The following is a 12,797-nucleotide window of genomic DNA, read 5'->3' on the forward strand; positions in this document are numbered from 1 at the left end:
AAAACAATATCTTTGCGTTATATCTATACCCGTACAGTTATGCTAATTAGTTATTAGCCATAAAATTCTGCACTAAAGACAATTGCGAACTAGTTTAATGGCACGGCTTCAGTTTTTGTAAGAAAAAAATGAAGATCCATATAGAGACGTCAAGACTTGTTGCTTGATCTTAAATTGTTTAGAATTTGTAGTATAATGGAAATGTGGCGAGAGCCTATATTTTATATAAGAAGTCTAGAAATTCATTAAGAATTTTCAATATTATTTTTTGTGTTTAAAGAGAATAAAAAGTTATGCAAATTTAAAAATAAGATTTACTTAATTTATTTGTAGTTTGAAGTCACGTTTCTACCTGAATATGAATCCAACAAACTTTCTTCTTACTTCTTGATTAAAACTTTCAGTCTATTGACAATTTGAAATGATAATTATCTTTGAATACTTTAGGTTTTAGCTCTCTCTCTCTATCTCTCTGGTAGATTTAATATCTAAACTGATTTCGAATATTTTATATCCAATTGTAATTGATAGTATAAACATAACGGTCAACCCATTTATAGTATATTGTATTATAATAGCCATCCCATATATAAAAAGCTACTCTATATCCATTGTATTCATATCTATATGGTAACTATTCCAGAAATTCTCTAAGAAAAGTGTGGTCTCTTAAAATCGTAAATCATTTCAAACTTCCCATAATTTACTTGATTTAATGTGGGCTTTTCGTTTCCGACTTGGGTCACATTTTCCATTTTGATTAATAACTTTAAGTACGCTCGGCACTAGGCTTAGGCTTAGTCTTTGTCTTTGTCTAATAATAATTTTTTAATACTTTTTTTTTTTTTTTTTTTTTTTGCATAATTATAATTAAATCCATTTCCCCACCTACTTTTCCTCATAGCGGCACTTACAATTTTTTGCGCCTTTTTTTGCATTTCTCTTTACATAAGCTTTGAAGTAGTGTTTGTTGTTGTTGAAGTTTTTTTTTGTGTGTGTTTGTTTTTTCTTCAGTTATCTTTTGTTGTACGTTTTGTGCTTTGCCGCCGCAGTCGCCGCTGAGTTGGGCGTCGCGCGCCTGTGGCTTGGAGTTAGTCGCGCGTCGCGCTTTCAAACAAACGGACGTTGCGCGGGTCTCTCTTGTAACGGTTGTTGTGATTGCCAATGCAGCGGGTGTCAGGTGTGCATGTGTGTATGTGTGTATGTGTGCGAGCGAGCAAGCCTATGACTGTTGCGCTGCCTTTGAGTATAACACTTAACGAACTACAGTTTGAGAAGCATTTTGTTTGCCTTGCTTTTGGCATTGCGCCTGCGTCGGCCAGTCTCTCCAGGCAGAATGGGCCTCAACGAGTTTGTCTCTCTGTTCTATGGCTCCGCACAGAGTTTGCACGTTAACAGCAACGGCAACAGCGGCAGCAGCAGCAAATTGGCGTCGACGTCGACGTATTCATTGCCAACGGCCGCGGATGTGAAAGAGTTTCGTCAAATGTTAAAAAATCATAAAAATGTGCAAGCAAAAAAATACAATTACAAGGACTATCCAAATGATATGAAATATGGCAAAAATCTAAATGCGTCGCAGATCTATGCAACACACCAGCAGCAGCAACAGCAGCAACAGCAGCCGGCGGTGGCAGCAGCAGCTGCCAAAAAGTTGCTCAACAACAATAACAGCAGCAGTCACAACAACAACAACAATGCCAACAACAAAGCTAACGCTAAAGCGCCACCCGCCACAAGGATACCAACAAAATTGAGTGCAACATGCAGCAGCAGCATCAGTGGCAGCAACAACATGGACATGCAACGTAGTGGCAAGCAGAAATCTGCCACATCGGCGAGCTCCTTTCTGTGGAATTCGTTTCGCCTGCCACGCAGGCAGAAGGCCGCTGCGACAGCAGATAAAAAACAACAAGCAGCCGGTGAGTGTTAAGGGCAGAGACAGACAGATATGGGAAAAATCAATGTGAGGAGAAGGCCAAAGAAACATGCTCGAATACCAGATATCCTGGAAGAAGTGAATGTGTGGTGCACGAGACTGTGAAAAGTGTTTGCAATGTTGAGTGGATGCTTAGAGAGTGAAGGGAAATCTGTATAGCCTACTAACTAATACCCTGTAATTCACTTCTAAGTGAAGGGAAATCTGTATAGCCTACTAACTAATACCCTGTAATTCACTTCTAAGGGACTATTGTGCTAGGCATGCTGATAATGAAATGTAGATAATGTATGCAGTTGAAATATTCCGATAAAATAGTTTTATATTTTAGAGAGCGTTGCAATCAAAGTGTGTGAGTTATATAAATGTTATGATAATGGAATAAAAAAAGATCAACAATTTATATACATATATAAGTACATAAGTTTTCCACAGTTTGCTGGATTGAAAGAAAGGTCTCAAATGGTCCAATATATACCCTATGTTTAACACAGTAAAAGGCTAGCAACCTTCTTGTATTTGAGTCGGAAATGATTTTCTGTATCAAACTTCATATATTTATGTATAGATAGAGATATATAGATAAAGGTTTATAGAGGGACTGAAGGTGATTATAAAACTTGTTGCATTTGTCTTATATTTAAAACTAAAGCTTGACTATAAATATAAAATTAAATAAACTTTGTTTTCCCAATGGAATTAGCTTTTCTAATAATTCCACCACCGCTAATATAATTCCAAAGATTGAGTTATTTGTAAGCCTGATTTATTTTTAATGTGGCTCAAATCAGCGTTAACTGTAATACGCAAAACTATTACAGATCGTATCATTATACCAAATTAGACTATTTGTTATCGCACTGGTCATAAACAATCTGCAACTAATTGTTAATGCCCATCAAATTATCGGTCTGGTGGAGATCAGTTCCACTTGGACTCATTTCTTTCAGTTGGCTCAAGTTCATTTACTTTACCAGGCGAGAACAATGCTAAATTATGAATTGTGGCCCAACGGCCATTTGGCTAACAAGCGCTCATGAGCTAAGATCAGTTAAGAGCGGCATGAGGTAACCCAATAAACAAAGCACAAGCCATGGCTAACGGCAAACCCACTTGAGCAAACTTTAAATTCTAACTGCTTAGTGGTTGTCCAACAGTTGAAACATTAAATTTAATGTCTTATATAAGTTACATGTTCTCTCTCCTTGTCTCTCTCTCTCTCGTTCTCTGTCTCTCGTTCTGTCTCTCTTGGATATTACGAGACAAATTTCCTGTCTTCAAACGAGCCGTCAAATTGCTGTTGACCCTAAACAAAAAAAAAATAAACAAAAAATTTCCACCTGAGCCGTTGGCGTAATTAGAACACGCGAGACCCCGTGCAAGCCCCCCTCAAGCGAGCCTAAAAACTGAAATTCATAATTTTCCGTCTCTACTTTGTTGTCTATTTTCGCTTTTAAAGCGTTTCAAATCCAATTTTGTTTCTTTATTTATTTATATTTTTATATAAACTTAATTATGTTTTTATTTTTAAGAAGATATAAATAGAATTTCTAATAAGTGATCTTTGAAAGTGAGCTGAAAGTGAATATGATAGAAAATGGTAGAGAGAAAACCATATTTTATTGTTTTTAAAATGATATATATTTTATATATTAATAATTTCCGATATATCACATAGCTTTTAATCAAGAACTTGATCAATAATATGCTAGAGTGATATATAAAATCTCATATTAATTATATTCCAGACATATGTATATTATTTGAGAGGTCTATGCTTTGTCTTTTGAATAGTCTATGCTAAAATATTTACTTATGGGCGCAACAAGATTTATATATAAGTACATATGTATATCCCCCCGTATTCCCTCTTTACAACACCCACGATAACTCAGCATCTGTCTGAGCGGCGCCAGCTAATGGACCATTATTGATTTTTACCCCAGAGGAACTTACGAAAAAAAGAAAAGCAAAATGGAAGCGCTGTTGTTGCCATATAAAGAAGCAGAGCGGAATGCCTACAAGTGCGTGTAGGATTTGTTGCCAAACTCACACACACAGTATGCGTCATCTGCCTCACTCTAACTAACGCCTTGTTGAGACAAGTGAGCGATGAGTCATCGCCACAGGAGGCGACTACCCCAACTGCAGGCTACAAATAATAACAAACTGTGCGAACAGTATAAGAGGAAGCAGGAGTAGAACATTAAACGAAACTTTCTCGCTCCCGCACAGTGCACTCAGTCACTTTCTCTCTCGCTTGCGCGACAGTCAGCATAAAAATTGCATAATGTGCCTTTTGCCTGTATATGTGTGCATGTGTGTGTGTGTTTACTCTTTTGACACACTGACACTTATTGCTCACCACAGCTGAGCAAGCAGTGCCCGAGAGCGCAGCAGAGAGAGAGAGAGCGAGAAAGCATGTGCACACAGAACATGCGCATGCTATCAATGGCTGCTCAACTGTTATACAAAGCGCACACACAGCTTGTTTACAGTGCTGCCCAAACTGTTAGCCGGGCTTTGTTTTGAGTTACAGTTTCAAGCGAGTTGAGGGTATGTGCCAGTCGTGCATGCCTCATCATATGTTAATGAAATGGAATTTTGATTTACGGCCAGTCTTGTGTCATTACTGAAGTGCCCTTTTGTGGCGTTTTGAAGTGCGTTTTGCTTTTACAAAACAAAAAAAAAAAAAAAAAACTTGCCCAAAGGAAAAGTTGAAAGCCGCAAATTGATAAATTAATAAAGCCGAACAAAAAAAATCCATAATTAAATTGGTGCGCTGCGTTCATTAACGGTATATGCGGCTCTTTTGGGATTAACAAACTGTGACCGCATGCTGTGGCGCCTCCAGGCAAACGGGGGCTGTCTGTCTGTCGCTCTGTATGCCTGCTAGCCCGCCTCAAATGAAGTCAAGTGCAGGCGACGTAACGGCCAATGGCTAATGCCGCGTGGCTGTGCGGCAAAGCGCAACAAATTGTTGCACTCGTCTGCTGTTGCTGCTGCTGCTGCGACTGTTGCTACTGTTGCTGCTGCGACTGTTGCTGCTGTTGCAGTAGCTTGATTGATAAACGCCTTTCAATCTTGGCCGCTAGCCAATTGGCTAAAGTGTTGGTTGTTCAATAGTCGTTGCTGTTGCTGGCCTGCATATGGTATGTTTATGCAGACGCAGACAGACGGACGGACATACGGGGCGTATGCGCGATTTGCAATTCGCTTTGTGCATGGCCAAGGCGCAAGATAAGCAAATTGCATTTAAATGTTGATGACACATTTTTCACTTCGGCTTGTTATTAAACTTTCTTGTTGTTGTTGGTTTTGCTGTTGTTGTGCCAATTGCATTGAACTTGTTTATTTATCGTTTTTACACGCGGCAAATAGCAGCATTTTGTTCTGCCTTCCCCTGCCAGCTCGGCCCATTGTGCAAGTCACTTCTGACACGTTTGCCAGCCCATAATTAAGGTCGTGTGCCTGTTAAACTGCGCAACAAAATACACAGCAAGAAGAAGAAAATGTAAATAAAAAGTAAAGAGTCTTGCCTCTGCGTGTGGCATATGCGAGTTATGTTAATCGATTTTAAATAGCGCAACAATTTGTTTTCAACTGCGACAAATGAAACTTTGTAAAGCAAAAAATATGATTAGCTCGTCATATTTCACATGAATATAAATGATTCGCAACAATATAAAATGCAAGCAAGAATATGCAGTAATATATTGAACTACATGTGTATGTATTAAGCGAGGGTAGTCTTGAAACTTTGCAAGCTCATATTAAGAGAGATTTTTTCTATTATAGTTTCTTTTCTTCTCTTTGTGCTCATTCTTGACAATTTCAAGCAGGGCTATTATATTTGATATATTTGATATTTATTTGTATTCTCTTATGCTTTATGCTAAATGTAATATGATCAAGATAAATAGAGATAATAGAGCTCCATATATTTTAGCTATCAAGAGATGCGTATATGTAGATAATAAAGGCTCGCACAGAAGAGCTACTTTCAATGAAAGATTTATTATATCTTTGTAGATTCTTCAGTAGATGTATATCGATTAAAATATTGATAGTATATAATAATATAATAAATGTCAGGGTATAGGATATATCTAATTACACATACATCAAGTTGCCTCAGGCCTTAACCTAAAAGAACAACGTTTATTTCATTCAATGCACAATCATAAAACAAATGAAGCCTTTCACTTATTATTCTCACATGATTCAAGCCAAAATAAAGTTTACTCCATAGGCCTAAATATGAGTTTAGTTTATTCCTCTTTTGTTATTTGAATTCATCTAGTTTTTTGTTTGTTTCTCATTTGTCGTTCACTTTATTTAGTATTTTTTCCTATTTGCCATTTTTTATTGCCTTATTTAGTTGCCGTGCGAATAAATTAGTTCATTTCCCGACTTTATTTTCCCCACATTCACTCTGTGGGTGTTTTTTACGATTTGCTTTTTTACTGAATTTAGCGAAGTTTTGTTGGGTTTTTGGCTTTGCTTCGCTGCGTTGCCAACGGCTTTTTTTTTTTTTATAGTTTTCCCTTCTCTGCTATGCATATGTAGTGTGTATAAGTGTATGTATGTATTTTGGCTAGCTAATACTTTAGGCCAACTTTCTGCCATTGATTAACGCACGTTGGGTCTGTGCGTTTGCCTTTGCATTTGGCTTTGGCTTTGCCTTTTGTATTTTATATGTTGTGTGTGTGTTTTTTATCGCAGTCGCAATTAACACTTGTTGACAAGTTCAGTAGGCCAAGCCTCTATATGTATTGTTGTTGCTTCTTGAGTGTTGCGTGGCAGAGGCAATTTCAACTTAACACTTGGCGCCCACGCATAGACCCACAATTGGGGCCACAACAGCTGCGTCTTGGGGCTGCTTCTGATTTGAGGCGATTAAATTTTGATTTATGTCGGACTCATTAATTAGACGCGAGTCTATTGCTTGATTTTTGGCAAGACTAATTTCCCCATTGGGGCAATCGTGGCACAGTGGTGCAAAAGTAATATTTAAATGGCAAGCAAAACTAATAATTATAAAAAAATTTTAATTCTATACAATTTTAAAAATTTAATAAAAATTCAATTTGATTAAAGAGTAATAATGAATGCCAAAAAAATATACAATTTATCCTTTTTTTTTAAGTATATACAAATATTTTTATTATAAACCAAAAAGTGCCTTTCACAAATATTTAAATGTTTGTTTATATAATATCTTTTATTTTCTAAATCTCTACTTTAATATATTCTCAACTCAATCGAACATATTTTCTTCTAAAATTGATTAATTTAGATTGCGAAATTAAATGCTTGAGTTTATTTATTGTTATTGAGTAAAAATATGCTATAAATCTTTTCCTAATATAAATATTTCATCAGAAAGTTTAAATAGCATTCGATATGACCCAATATTTGATTTGGCATCAAATTTAGCTAATTCTTTAACCACTGTGCCTTCCGCATGGTGTCAAATACAATTAATTAAGTTTTGCATTCCCAACCGCCGTCAGCGCTGTTTAGGCTATTAAGTGACCCAGCAAACGACCCGTATAAACGACTGGACGAACGAACGAACGAACGAATGCCGCTTGTCAACTGCAATTGTGACGGGGCTTTCGCCCGCCCACTCTCCCACACTCTCTGCTGCGGCTCGTCATCGTCGTTCTGCTGACGTCACGCGTTCGGCTAATTAGGCGCATACTTGTTGTGCATGCCCAGCACGAATGCCGCCGAAGGCGAGGAGAGGCATACATTAACGAAAATATGAAAACTCAACGATCGCATATTCAACACAAAGAAACAAACCCACCACACTAAGTGTGGCTGCGGCTCAGTGTTGCCGAATCAGCTATTTTGTAGCTAGATCTGGCTACTTCTTGAGTCCGATTGCTACACAAATTTTCAAACAGCTATTAGCTACAAATCTGGCTATTTTCAAATATATATATATAATAGGTAAGCTTTCTAAAATGTTATGCAAATTTCATTTCTTATTAGTTTTTATACCCTGAACCCATTGAAAATGGGAATGGTTTTGTGAAAAAGTATGTAACGGGCAGAAGGAATCATCGCAGCTGAAATTTGGCATGCATCATATTTTTTCGATAACTCATCCGATAACTTTTTTTATCTAGAATTATTTTTTTTTTTTTTGCTATGAGTATAGCGTTCCACCCAACTACCTTAATAAAGGCAAATTATAAAAGCGACAATGGTGAAAATGACGAGTTGGTGGTCATAGATGAGATATAATAATTAAATTAATAAAGTTGACTTTTTATGAAAAAAAAAAAAACGGCACTGTTTTCTTTTTTGCTACTTTTTCAGCTATTTTAGAAGAAAGTTTGCTACTTTTAGCTACTTTCAGCCTTCGATTTTGCTACTTTTGCTGAAAAAGTTTCGGCAACACTGCTGCGGCTACGCACTGTGGTGGGTTCGAGTGCCGCAATTAGCGAACGGCGAACTGTCCAAGCGAACTGTTCAATGCGTGCGCCTCTTTATTTTCGTATTGAAATTCATTAACAGTTTATGTTTAGAACATTGTTGTTGATGCTGTTGTTCTTGTTGTAAATGTTGCCGTGTCGTTGCTGTTGTTGTAGATCAGCGCATTTGTTGGCTACGTTTTGGCGCTCATTTCAGTTCAGTTGTCGCTGGCTCTTCGAGTGACCAACAACAAAAGCGTCGCGAAATGCGCGACAACAAAAAATGTGTGCAAAAATAATAAATACAGTTGCGAAAGCGCAGTTAAAGTGTATATCGTTATCGTTATCGCTATGCTAAATATCGAATTCAAAGTATTAGAAAATGAGTGAGAGCAGTGAAAGAGCAACAACAAATTACGCTAATTGTGATTATGAAAATGCTGAGGACGAAGGCATTGGCGGTGAGTTGAGGACAATGCAAATCGATAACTTATCGATAACGCCAAGGCGTTGACGTTTTTGGCGACGCCATTTGCAGCCGTTCATGTAGATCATCAGCTAAGCAAATATTGTGCAAAATAAATAAAAACTCGCAGGCATTAACAACAAAATCCCCATAGCACAAAACATTATGAGATCTGACCTAGAGCTCTGGCCACAAAATAAACAAATGACGAGCTATTATATATAGAAAAATATATACATATTTGTACATGTACATGTATATATGTGTGTGTGTTTATGGCAACATAATTTTTGCATTAGCATACTCTATAAATCTGCTGGGGCTTTATGGTTTCCCATGTGCGCAAGATCAGAAAAAATGTTGGTAAATATTTTGATATCTTAATCAAATAAGAAAGAAACTTGGAGAAGTTTGACTTGCCTCTCTCTTTTTGACATTACTCCTAATTTAGTTTTTCGATCAACTAAAAAAGTTTCTAAAGCATAACAAATTTTCCTCAATGAAAATAAGTTAACTGTCGCCTCTTTGCATATTTTCTTTTCCGTTTCTCAATTTCGCATTATTCATCAGATTTCATATACAAAATGTCGCCTCTCTCCTTGTGGGCTGCGAATCGCAAAAAATACAATAAACACTGTATATTATTATACATATACCTCCTATATATGCGATATATGTGTATTTATATACATATGCTTCACGTATAAAGAAATTATGAACAGTTTGCCTGTGACACACGTTTCGAGCCCTCATGTAATGATTAATTGGTAAATATTATATTTACGTTTGTCTTTGAATTCGTTTCGACTTGTTTATTGTGCCAAATAAAGCGAATACTATGAAGCACAAGCGACGCGCGTTCCCAACTTATCTAAAAATACGAATTAGAACTTGTGCCAAAAAAAAGATAAGTAAAAGGAAAACTGCGTCGCTTCGTTTGCTTTCGATTTAATTTGGAATCGCCGACCGTGAAATACACCACGTCCAGTGTCGTAGAAATCTATTTCAATGTGGAATACAGCAAAGTAAAAAGAGATCATGCTTTAAGTGCAGATCTCTAAAGTGCAATGCTTCTCCCAGCTGTCTGTTCCCAGATGTCTTTGTCTTTCATCAATAGCTCAAAACTTTGCCTTCAATCACTTGTCTCGCTTGGCCTAAGTTCATCTTTCTTAGCCTGATTGAGATTCAGCAGGCATTCATATTCATTCGATACCCTTTCATCACATTCCTTTCTCTCTTTCTTCTGCTTGTTATTCTGTCTGACAGCTTCTTCCGCTCTGCGGTCACTTTTATTAGTTTCTTTCTGCCCAGTTCTACGCATTGTTTACAACTGCTAAATTGTTTATAAGACTTGCTTCGATTTCTATTTTTACAAAAAAAATTTTTAGATTTATTTACCATGCAAATTACAATTACACTAGCAATTTTCTGCAGAAAACTTCTATTGTATTCCTTGTCTTCTTTTCTTTTTGCCCTGATTAATTACTTTGTAAATGTTCAATTCATGGAAAACTTTCATGTTGAACAATTAATGGCTAAAAAATTCAAATAAAAAATATATTCCGTATATTTTGAATTGTAAACAAGTTTAGTGTTGCATATGCTGAAGGAAAGGCACTTCAAACAGTGTTGTACAATTTCAAAGTAAAGTAAGTTAAATGAAATAGAGTTATAAAGTGGAAACACTTCTTTTATAATCTAGACGAAAGGATGTTTTTCATGTCTCTCAGTGCGCTTTCATCTACTAAATGCACAAACAGTGTTGAGAAACACCATAAAGTGTTAACGTTATATAGCTATGTAGTAAAAATATTACTGCTTGCTGCTCTTATCATTCATAGTTGTTGTTGTCAAACTGTTGCAGTTGGTTTATTGACTCAGGCGTAACAAGTTGCCAGACATAAAGCTGTTTGGTTTAGCAGATCGAAGTGACAGCTGTCAGCTACTTGTTTGCTGTAATATGGCAACGCCAAAAACCAAATATTGAAATGCAGATTTCACAATAGTAAAAACAACTTTTCAGTAATTCAAATTTGAGATCTTCATAGATTATGATGTCAGCTTCGTTTTTAGTCAACATATAAATTAAGATTTCCCAATTTAAGACTATATAGATATTATACACTAGTGTATGTGGTATATATACACTCATGGTCAAATTAATAGGTGTGACCCAAAGATTCTAGCATATTTTGGAATAATTACGGTATGACAACATCTATCAGCACGAAATTTTTTTTGTTAGGTATGGCCACACTATTTGATAAGAAAATAGGTAAATCCCCCCAAAAAATTTACTCGCTAAAAAGTTTTGGCTATTATACATTCTCTACCTCAAAATTGACCTGGTCACATTAATAGGTGTGTTTAACTAAACAAAAAATTATTAAAATATTAAAGTGTTTTTGAGTAAGCAAAGGTAGTATTATTATTGAATATAATTTGATTGAAGCATAAAAATTTTCATTTGCAACATTTAAATAAAATTAGATGGGTCGTGGAGTTCACTGCAGTGCTGAAGAGAGAAATCTCGTTCTCAAGCTTCGTGAAGAGGGTAAAACTTATAAATACATTGCCTCACTAATGGGACGATCGGAGAGCTTCGTTACAAATGCTCTAAAACCAAAAAAAGATAAAAAGAAGCCGGGTGCCCGGAGGAAAACTACCGTAAGAGAGGATTCCCGTATAGTCACCTTGGCTAAAAGGGACCCATTTAAGTCTGCGAGAGCGATTGCCATCGAAATGGGCAATGTTGTATCGGCACGAACTATTCGTCGACGGCTATTAAGCTCGAATCTACCTGGGAGAGTTGCTCGCAGGGTTCCTCTATTGCGAAAATCAAATATTCGGATGAGGCTTAATTTTGCTCAAACTCACAAGGCCTGGTGTGGTTTAGAGGGAGAGCGTAAATGGAGGAACATTCTCTGGAGTGATGAGATGAAAATAAATTTGTTTGGGAATGACTCAAATTTACATGTCCGAAGACCTAAAGGCAAAGAGTTAGATCCTAGATATACAAAGAAGACGGTTAAGCACGGAGGAGGCAGCATAATGGTTTGGGGCTGCTTTTCGTGGCAAGGCGTTGGTCCGATTCATCGAATTAACGGCATCATGGATAGATTCCTGTATAAGGATATATTGAGTAGTGTTATGCTACCATATGCCGACGACAACATGCCTCTGAAATGGAAATTTCAACAGGATAACGATCCTAAACACTGCTCCCGAGTAGTTAAGGGTTGGTTGCATGAAAATAGAATTGACGTTATTGAGTGGCCAAGTCAGTCTCCAAATCTCAATCCGATTGAGAACCTTTGGGGACACCTTAAAAGGAGACTTTCCAAAACTAGATGCTCCAATAAGAACCAATTATGGGAAAATATTCGGGAGGAATGGTACAACATTCCTGTGGAAATGTGCAGAAAGTTAATATCCTCTATGCCCCAAAGAATCAGCAAAGTCATTGCGAATAAAGGCGGATATACAGGGTATGAACCATACTTATCTAAATATATTCTAAATATTCTACAATATTTGAAAATTTTTCATTTTTTTTTTTTAAATTTGCTGGGCACACCTATTAATCTGGCCAGCAAAATTTGGAGTTTTTTGTGAAGTATGCCAAAATTATGCTAAAAATTATTATTTTTTAAACTTGTTTTTTGTTGTTGTTATTCTATGATGTGTCTATTTTTAAATATAAGTTGAATTTTTTAGTTACATGAAAAAATATAGACGTTATTCCCATTTAAAAAAAAAAAAAATTTCACACCTATTAATTTGACCATGAGTGTACATAAGTATATATGCCTTGTATTATTACACATTTTGCGCATTTTCTTTTTTTTTTTTCTTAAGCAATTTGTATTAATTCCACTTGACGCCCACAGTAAATGCCACCACGACTCTTCAATGGGGCGATTGTCCACACTAACTTGTGGCCGCTCTCTCTCTCTCTCTCTCT

General features: G+C 36.5%; 1 protein-coding gene and 1 long non-coding RNA gene across 2 annotated transcripts in view; both read left to right on the plus strand.

Annotated features, from left to right (window-relative positions):
• The window catches only part of toc (toucan), a 111,448-nt gene that overhangs the window by 84,912 nt on the left and 13,739 nt on the right, over positions 1-12,797 (plus strand). The gene's annotated exons all lie outside the window — the stretch shown is intronic.
• On the plus strand, positions 8,838-12,624 carry LOC149269640 (uncharacterized). Its single transcript, XR_016269042.1, has 2 exons — positions 8,838-11,252; positions 11,324-12,624. It is a non-coding gene; the product is annotated as an uncharacterized LOC149269640 (long non-coding RNA).

This window comes from Drosophila arizonae, chromosome 3, assembly GCF_054131065.1.
Source record: "Drosophila arizonae isolate 15081-1271.41 chromosome 3, UAZ_ARI_1.0, whole genome shotgun sequence".
Classification (NCBI taxonomy): Eukaryota; Metazoa; Arthropoda; class Insecta; order Diptera; family Drosophilidae; genus Drosophila; species Drosophila arizonae.